The sequence below is a fragment of the Neoarius graeffei genome, chromosome 28 (genome assembly GCF_027579695.1).
Source record: "Neoarius graeffei isolate fNeoGra1 chromosome 28, fNeoGra1.pri, whole genome shotgun sequence".
In the NCBI taxonomy this organism is placed as follows: Eukaryota; Metazoa; Chordata; class Actinopteri; order Siluriformes; family Ariidae; genus Neoarius; species Neoarius graeffei.
The window spans coordinates 24,228,097-24,237,714 of NC_083596.1; positions in this window are offsets into that span (position 1 = coordinate 24,228,097).

Below are 9,618 nucleotides of genomic sequence, written 5' to 3' on the forward strand. Positions count from 1 at the left end.
GTCTTATCCTGTCCTAGGTGTCCAGCCATGGGATTAAAGTGAGCCTCCTGGAATACCAATTCCCGGCGGCTCTTTGGAATTAATAACTGTGTGACTCGCTCTTTCGTCTGAGTGTCCTGCGTCACTCGGTATAATCTATCCTTCAAAATGGAAAAATAGGGGAAGGACAGGGTGGCGTTCGGCTGGAGCATTTGACCATCGATTACTCTCACTTGGTCAAACGCGTGTCGCAGAGTCTCGTCTCGCAATTGTTCTAGTGGGAAATCCGCGAGGGATTCCCCAACAGAAAGAGGAGGAGCCGGCGGCTCCTCGCTCTGTCGCGGAGATGACGTAGACGGCTCTGCGACCGCAGCTCCAGCCAAAGCGACACCGGGACCTCCCCCTGTCAAATGGCAGGACCCACTCTTTACTAGGCGCGTCATCAAACCCTGAAATCCTGGCCAATCAGTCCCCAAAATTAAAGAGTGGGTAAGGCGAGGATTAACCGCCGCCTTCACTATAGATTTTTCCCCTCTGAAATATATGTGGACCGACACCAAAGGGTATCTGTGAACATCCCCGTGCACTCACAACACCTTCACCCCCTGTGCTCCCCCCAATGCCTCGTCTTGCACCAGGCTTTGGCGGATCGAGGTCTGATTGCAACCCAAATCCACCAACGCCTGATATGTAGCCCCTTGTACACTCACCAGTATGCGATACGCTCCAGCACGATCGAGGGCAGCTTCTGGCACGTCGGGGATCCGCACCACCGCGCCCACCTCCATTGCTGCGCACTGTTGCTGCAGGTGGCCCGGTTCCCCGCAGCGCCAGCAAACCGGCCCGGGCCTTCCCTCTGTAGCTGTGCTCTGGGGCTCACTCACCTGAGGGGGGGGGGAGAGACAGACACAGAAGGGAGAAACGGGAAGGCACCACAGGTGCGGCGGGCCGGCTGGGGTGGAGCCGGCCCCCGCCTCCGGTGGTGGGGGAATGGGGCGAGGACGGGACACAGAAGGGGGGGGAGAAAGAGAGAGAGAAGAGGAGAGAAGAGACGACGTCGTCGGCCATCCTGCCGCCGGAACAGCCGCCAAATGATCCTCCGCCAGTCCTACGGCCTGATCCAGCAACGCCGGGCGGTGGCACTGGACCCACTCCGTGGTTCCGGCTGGTAAGCGGGCGATGAATTGCTCCAGCACCACCTGATCGATGATTCCCTCGGCGTCGCGATCGTCAGCCCTCAGCCACCGCCAGCAGGCGTCCCGGAGCTGCTGGCCGAATGCGAACGGCCGGCCGACTTCCTCCAACCGCAGCGCGCGGAAGCGCTGGCGCTGTTGTTCGGGCGTGCGCCCCACGCGCTGGAGGACGGCCCGGCGAAGGTCCGCGTAGGCCAGCCGGCGGTCGGCGGGGAGCTGCGCCTGTCCCGTCAGGAGGGAGAGGAGGCGCGCCGCGCGCTGCTCCATCGGCCACCCCGAGGCTTCGGCAACCTGCTCGAACAAGGTGATAAACTCCTCGGGGTCATCCTGCGGGCCCATCTTGGTCATGGTGAGGGGAGACGGGCCCGCGGCCGGGGCGCTGGTAGACCCCGCCGACGCGAGGAGATGCCGGAACGCCTCACAATCTTCCTGCTGGGCCAGCACCAGGGCTTCGAAGCATCACTCCTGCTCCTTTCGGAGCGTGACGAGTGCCTGGTGCTGGCTGTGCTGAGCCGTGGCGAGGGCGTGGACCCAGTCCGCGAATGGGGAGGATTCCATGGGGCTGCAAGGTTGGTGCTCCACCTTTCCCAGGTTTCGGCACCACTGTAGCGCTTACAAAGTGTGGGTGGAGCACAGAGGACGGCAGGACAACGCTTTAGAGGCAGAGAAGGCTTTTTATTAAACAACTTTTCAGTTTCAATCACCAGTTTCTAGTATGCGGCGTAACACACACACACTCTGCATTCTGGTCCCGGGTTGCGCTCCCTCTGCTCTCCCTCTGCCTCCTTAAATAGGGAGCGGTTACTGGGAAAACACAAAACACAGGTTAACTACCGTCAGGTGTAGCGATTCTGCCACTCACCTTCCCTGGCTCCGCCCTCCTGTCACAGACCGGCGCTTGACCACGCCCCCGCTGCCACAGTCGGCAATTCTCACTCATTAGTGAACAAGATTATAGCGAGGTTTGTTTAAAATAAATTATCCGACTTTACGTATGACAAACTTATCTAAAAAGTGAGATAACATATTAGAATATTCTGTTAGCTTTCTCAGTTAGGGATAAAAACACGATATAACCATTCTAAAGACGCATTTTCTACATAATATCAACTCTGACAGAACTTTGGAAGAACTCACAGATGAACCAGGATATATCGACCAAGTGTACCTTGTTTTCAGAGCATTTTGACGCACATGGTTCAAAGTTTTGACTGCAAGTGTTTCATTTGAGAAATTAATGGTGAATATCGTTATATTTGGGTTATGAGATTAATTTAGGCGGCACGGTGGTGTAGTGGTTAGCACTGTCGCCTCACAGCAAGAAGGTCCGGGTTCGAGCCCCGTGGCTGGCGAGGGCCTTTCTGTGCGGAGTTTGCATGTTCTCCCCGTGTCCACGTGGGTTTCCTCCGGGTGCTCCGGTTTCTCCCACAGTCCAAAGACATGCAGGTTAGGTTAACTGGTGACTCTAAATTGACCATAGGTGTGACTGTGAGTGTGAATGGTTGTCTGTGTCTATGTGTCAGCCCTGTGATGACCTGGCGACTTGTCCAGGGTGTACCCCGCCTTTCGCCCGTAGTCAGCTGGGATAGGCTCCAGCTTGCCTGCGACCCTGTAGAACAGGATAAAGTGGCTAGAGATAATGAGATGAGATGAGATTAATTTATAAGAAACAACCATTGATTTTAACTCCCTGAGCTCCCTTCATCCTACCCATAAATACACCCCCCTCCCCCTAAACACAAACACACACACACACGGATCCCAATTACACACACACATACATACCCCAATTATACACACACACATACATACACACATCTCAATAATGAAAACACACACGCGAGGCAATACCAGTGGTTGAGATGTTAAAATAGAATTTTGAAAAAAATAAAATAAAAAATAAAATTAATTTAGCAAGGACAGCCACTGATATTGGTCAAGTCAGACACTGATGTTGGCCAGTTCAAATTTAAACATGACCCATAGGTGTGATAAATCCCTGATAGAGTTGGAAGCCACTCACCATGCAGTTATGTTACACAGCCAGTCAGCATACTACAGAGGTTGACTAAGGGCTAAAAGGTGCATAGATGGCAAACAATGCAAAGCACATCACACCAGATGTTAGATATCTCATCTCATTATCTCTAGCCGCTTTATCCTGTTCTACAGGGTCGCAGGCAAGCTGGAGCCTATCCCAGCTGACTACGGGCAAAAGGCGGGGTACACCCTGGACAAGTCGCCAGGTCATCACAGGGCTGACACATAGACACAGACAACCATTCACACTCACATTCACACCTACGGTCAATTTAGAGTCCCCAGTTAAGCTAACCTGCATGTCTTTGGACTGTGGGGGAAACCGGAGCACCCGGAGGAAACCCACGCGGACACGGGGAGAACATGCAAACTCCACACAGAAAGGCCCTTGCCGGCCACGGGGCTCGAACCCGGACCTTCTTGCTATGAGGCGACAGCGCTAACCACTACACCACCGTGCCACCATGTTAGATATAATTATAATGAAAAATATGGACTCTGTAAACCAGATTCAGCGGGTTAAATTAAACACACAATTTCATTACATATATACATTTGATGAAATGATCAAAATAAGAGGATTCAAGAATAAATAAGCATGCTATGAACATAAATCAAGAACATGGAAAGACAAAGGCAGGAAACAAGCTTGCAAACACTATTGAAACACCAACAAACTACAATAACAATTCATTTTTCAATATTATGTCAGTGCAAGAAATATTTAGAAGTATAACATATCTTGCTAAAAAAATTACTTTGCTAAAAAGAAAATTGTTCTTTTAGCATTTCTTGCTAAGCGAAATTGCAAATTGCTAAAGAAAAATTTGAGTCTTTAGCACGTTTCGCTAAAACAATTTGGGTTCTAGAGTGAGCACAGAGGGTTAATTTTCAACAATTCAGTAATAACATATACTAGGCCATTTAATGGGGTTACCCACTGATGCGCACAGGGGGACACATAATCCCTATATAGAACGTGGATTAGTTTATATTGCTAATATAATTTATTGCTAATATTAATACAAGCATTATACTATTTATAGCCTACTCTAAACATACACACAAACAATCACGTTAGTCAATAGCATGCTAGCAGGTAGCCACTGCAACTCAACTTCAACTTAGTGGCTACTTTATTAGGAACACTTGTGTAAAACCATGCACAGACATATACACTGAGCATGTCAGTCATTGTCATGTTAGCTGTGACTAATCAACTTCAACTTAATGGTCACATTATTAGGAACACGTGTGTCTGGATAAACACGCACGTACATTTAGCATGCATATGGCATGTAAACCATTAGCATGCCCACAGGTATCATTTCAGCAGTGACAAATTAACTTCAGCTTAGTGGCCATTTCATTAGGAACACTTGCATTTGGATACACAGACATTTATCATGTGAGTCAATAGCATGTTAGCACGCTGGCAGGTAGCCATGACAAACTATCCCTTTTGTCTCATTTACACAATGATTGTACAGGATCCCTCAGGATTCTTTACTTGAAAAATTGCAAGCAAAGGTAAAAATATGTTTATCTCCAATCTTCTCCTTTTTGCTTGAGCACTGCTGGTCCGTTTCTTCTTTGACTGCTTGCTTTTGTGCTTGAATTTTGTTGAAACAGCGTCAGGTTTGAGCTTCTCTGTCCAACACTGACACCTAAACTCTCCAACAGATGGGGATTCTTCAAAAATGAGCCTCGTCCAGGGGCGTAGCTAGGATTTTTCAAAGGGGGGTCACACACTGACTGGCACCCTGAGTACATAACCATAGGTTTGTAAATGAAAAAATACATTTGAGAAAATAATGTGGTCTTTACATCATTCTTTCATCTCATGTTGCAGGCTATTGAGATGTTGGACAATGATTAGGCCAAATCAGCTTCATCCGGCAGTGTATGGATAGCAGCTCAACATCTTACCCTAGTCATCATCATCATCATCATTCTTCCCTCACGGCGCACAATTAGGGGCCTTGGGGCGCTTCTGCTGGATTGAATCGAATGTCCAACAGTCGCATTAATTTCGCTTTATCTATCATCGTTCTTTTGATTTGATTTTCATCCATTCCCAGAACCAATGCAGCTTGATCATGCTTTCTAGTGCGACCGTGTTGCAGAACTGGGTTTTCGCGCCCAAACCACAGGAAATCCATACAAGGTTATAGAAACCCTAATGAGGCTGAGGTGACAATCTAGTTATAAAAAAAAAAGTTAGAAAAATTAGTGGGTGTTTTCTAATATTCTTATGCGGCTATTGAAGAAACGTATGGTCCACCACCCCTACCCAGCTACGCCCCTGTCCTCGAAGTGATCGGAGCACAGAGCGGCGTATTTACCTGGCTGCCAACCCTCTTGCTTCACATGCACAATCCACTCTCTCCTCCTCTTTTGGAAAAAGGTAAAAACTTCTTCCTGAACCGGTCCCGTTGTTACAGTTCACTGCACAACAATAAGGCATGGTTTTTCTTTGGAAATTCCCGAATGTACGTTTGCACTCAAGCCGAACATCAATGAGACTACACGGAAGTGGACTCAACTCAAGAGGTTTGTTTGGCTTAAATGACGTCACGCGCTGAGTGGTCACGGAAATGGCCGACAGAAATTCGCCACGATCCGCGCTAACTTATTAGGGCCCGAGCCCGAAAGGGCGAAGGCCCTATTGATCTTGTTCGGTTTTTTATTATTATTCTTATTAGGGCCCGAGCCCGAAAGGGCGAAGGCCCTATTGATCTTGTTCGGTTTTTTATTATTCTTCTTCTTCTTATTATTATTATTAGGGCCCGAGCCCAAAAGGGCGAAGGCCCTATTGATCTTGTTCGGTTTTTTATTATTATTATTAGGGCCCGAGCCCTATAGGGCGAAGGCCCTATTGATCTTGTTCGGTTTTTTATTATTATTATTCTTATTATTAGGGCCCGAGCCCTATAGGGCGAAGGCCCTATTGATCTTGTTCGGTTTTTTATTATTATTATTATTATTATTATTATTATTCTTATTATTATTATTATTATTCCTTAGTCGCGGTCGCTGTTCGGCCTTTTTTGGGGCACTTCCTGTGGACGAAAACGCGCATATTTTGGATCATTTTATCGGCATCCCCTACGCTACTCAGATCCAAAACCCCAGATCTGGGCGGGGCTCTGGGCCTCTATAGCGCCCCCTAACGCCTTGAAAATTTTGCCTTTTTTCGAAGGCTCCTGGTTGCCATATAGTTTGTCGTAGAGGAACGAAATTTGGTTCACATATGTATCTTACTGACACGAACAAAAAAAGTTCTATGACTGCATAGCCACGCCCAACAGGAAGTGAGGTAATTTTACTTTTGTGCGAAATGCATGGCCACGAAGACGGCGCAACTCCTCCTAGACCGTTCATGGGAATGTCACCAAAATTGATACACATCATCTACAGACATGGCTGACAAAAGTTACTAAATACGTTTCACGTAGGATAAAACGTTCAGAAGTTATACGTCAATCAATTTTCACTTCAAAATTTTACATGCTAAAAAATTCATAACAAATCTTCTAATTGCTCAAAACTGCTCATACTTCACACGCAAATCACTCATTGGGCTTCTGACATGTTACCCAATTTCTGTGATATTTCGCCACTGGGGGCGCTATTTTTGGGCAAAAAATCCAATCTTTCCTCAAATTTGGTCAAACTTCACGGCCACCCTCTTACTACCTCCCATGTCATGTATACCGCATTTTGGGAATTTCCGTCCATGGGGGGCGCTGTTTTTGGCCGACGCAATTGCTCCAAAACGGGTTTTTGGTAAATAATTCCATAATGCTTTTCCTTCACACCACTACCTTGTGATAGTGCGTTCCTGTTGTAGACACTTATTTTTCCAACTCATAATCGCTCATGTACAGCATAGCGCCACCTTCTGACATGGGAAAAACCAAAAAATTTATTCTTCAAAAATCTATATCTCATCTTCTATTTACTCAATTGTCATCAAACTTCATACGCAAACTCTTCATAGCTCACCTGACATGTCCGCCAAATTTTGTGCACTTTCGCCCCTGGGGGTGCTGGTTATGGCGGAAATGATATTGCAGCTTCTGATTTGTCAAACTTGGCAAGCAAACTCTTTTCAAGACCCTTATTGGGGCGCTTGCCATGGTCGACAACGCACGAAATTTGGCTCCTTTTTCTTAGACTGCCACCGCTACTGAGAACCAAAAGCCCAGATCCAGCCGGGCCTCAGGGCCTCTATAGCGCCCCCTAACTCGTTGTGATTTTGGCCTCCCGCTTTAAGGTGCCTGGTTGCCATGTAGTTTGTAGGAGTGGCATGCCATTTGGTACGCATATGTATCTCACTAAGCCGGACAAAAATGTAATGCCAATGCATTAGCCACGCCCAACAGGAAGTGAGGTAATTTCACTTTTGTGCGAAATGCATGGCCACGAAGACGGCGCAACTCCTCCTAGACTGTTCATAGGAATGTCACCAAAATTGATACACATCATCTACAGACATGGCTGACAAAAGTTACTAAATAAGTTTCACGTAGCTTAAACCGCTCAGAAGTTATACGTCAATCAATTTTTAATGCAAAATTTTACATGCTTAAAAATTCATAACAAATCTTCTAATTGCTCAAAACTGCTCATACTTCACACGCAAATCCCTCATTGGGCTTCTGACATGTTCCCCATTTTCTGTGATATTTCGCCACTGGGGGCGCTATTTTTGGGCAAACAATCCAATCTTTCCTCAAATTTGGTCAAACTTCACGGCCACCCTCTTACTACCGCCCATGTCATGTATACCACATTTTGGGAATTTTCGTCCATGGGGGGCGCTGTTTTTGGCCGACGCAATTTCTCCAAAACGGGTTTTTGGTAAATAACTCCATAATGCTTTTCCTTCACACCACTACCTTGTGATAGTGCGTTGCTGTTGTAGACACTTATTTCTCCAACTCATAATCGCTCATGTACAGCATAGCGCCACCTTCTGACATGGGAAAAACCAAAAAATTTATTCTTCAAAAATCTATCTCTCATCTTCTATTTACTCAATTGTCATCAAACTTCATACGCAAACTCTTCATAGCTCTCCTGACATATCCGCCAAATTTTGTGCACTTTCACCCCTGGGGGTGCTGGTTATGGCACAAATGATATTGCAGCTTCTGATTGGTCAAACTTGGCAAGCAGACTCTTTACGGTATTTCGCGGGGACGCATGCCCCCGCCCCCCCTGGCCGCTGGCGCGAGGGCCCGTCAAGGCCGCTTGCGGCTTTAATTATTATTATTATTATTCCTTAGTCGCGGTCGCTGTTCGGCCTTTTTTGGGGCACTTCCTGTGGACGAAAACGCGCATATTTTGGATCATTTTATCGGCATCCCCTACGCTACTCAGATCCAAAACCCCAGATCTGGGCGGGGCTCTGGGCCTCTATAGCGCCCCCTAACGCCTTGAAAATTTTGCCTTTTTTCGAAGGCTCCTGGTTGCCATATAGTTTGTCGTAGAGGAACGAAATTTGGTTCACATATGTATCTTACTGAGACGAACAAAAAAAGTTCTATGAATGCATAGCCACGCCCAACAGGAAGTGAGGTAATTTTACTTTTGTGCGAAATGCATGGCCACGAAGACGGCGCAACTCCTCCTAGACCGTTCATGGGAATGTCACCAAAATTGATACACATCATCTACAGACATGGCTGACAAAAGTTACTAAATACGTTTCACGTAGGATAAAACGTTCAGAAGTTATACGTCAATCAATTTTCACTTCAAAATTTTACATGCTAAAAAATTCATAACAAATCTTCTAATTGCTCAAAACTGCTCATACTTCACACGCAAATCAGTCATTGGGCTTCTGACATGTTACCCAATTTCTGTGATATTTCGCCACTGGGGGCGCTATTTTTGGGCAAAAAATCCAATCTTTCCTCAAATTTGGTCAAACTTCACGGCCACCCTCTTACTACCTCCCATGTCATGTATACCGCATTTTGGGAATTTTCGTCCATGGGGGGCGCTGTTTTTGGCCGACGCAATTGCTCCAAAACGGGTTTTTGGTAAATAATTCCATAATGCTTTTCCTTCACACCACTACCTTGTGATAGTGCGTTCCTGTTGTAGACACTTATTTTTCCAACTCATAATCGCTCATGTACAGCATAGCGCCACCTTCTGACATGGGAAAAACCATAAAATTTATTCTTCAAAAATCTATATCTCATCTTCTATTTACTCAATTGTCATCAAACTTCATACGCTAACTCTTCATAGCTCACCTGACATGTCCGCCAAATTTTGTGCACTTTCGCCCCTGGGGGTGCTGGTTATGGCGGAAATGATATTGCAGCTTCTGATTTGTCAAACTTGGCAAGCAAACTCTTTTCAAGACCCTTATTGGGGCGCTTGC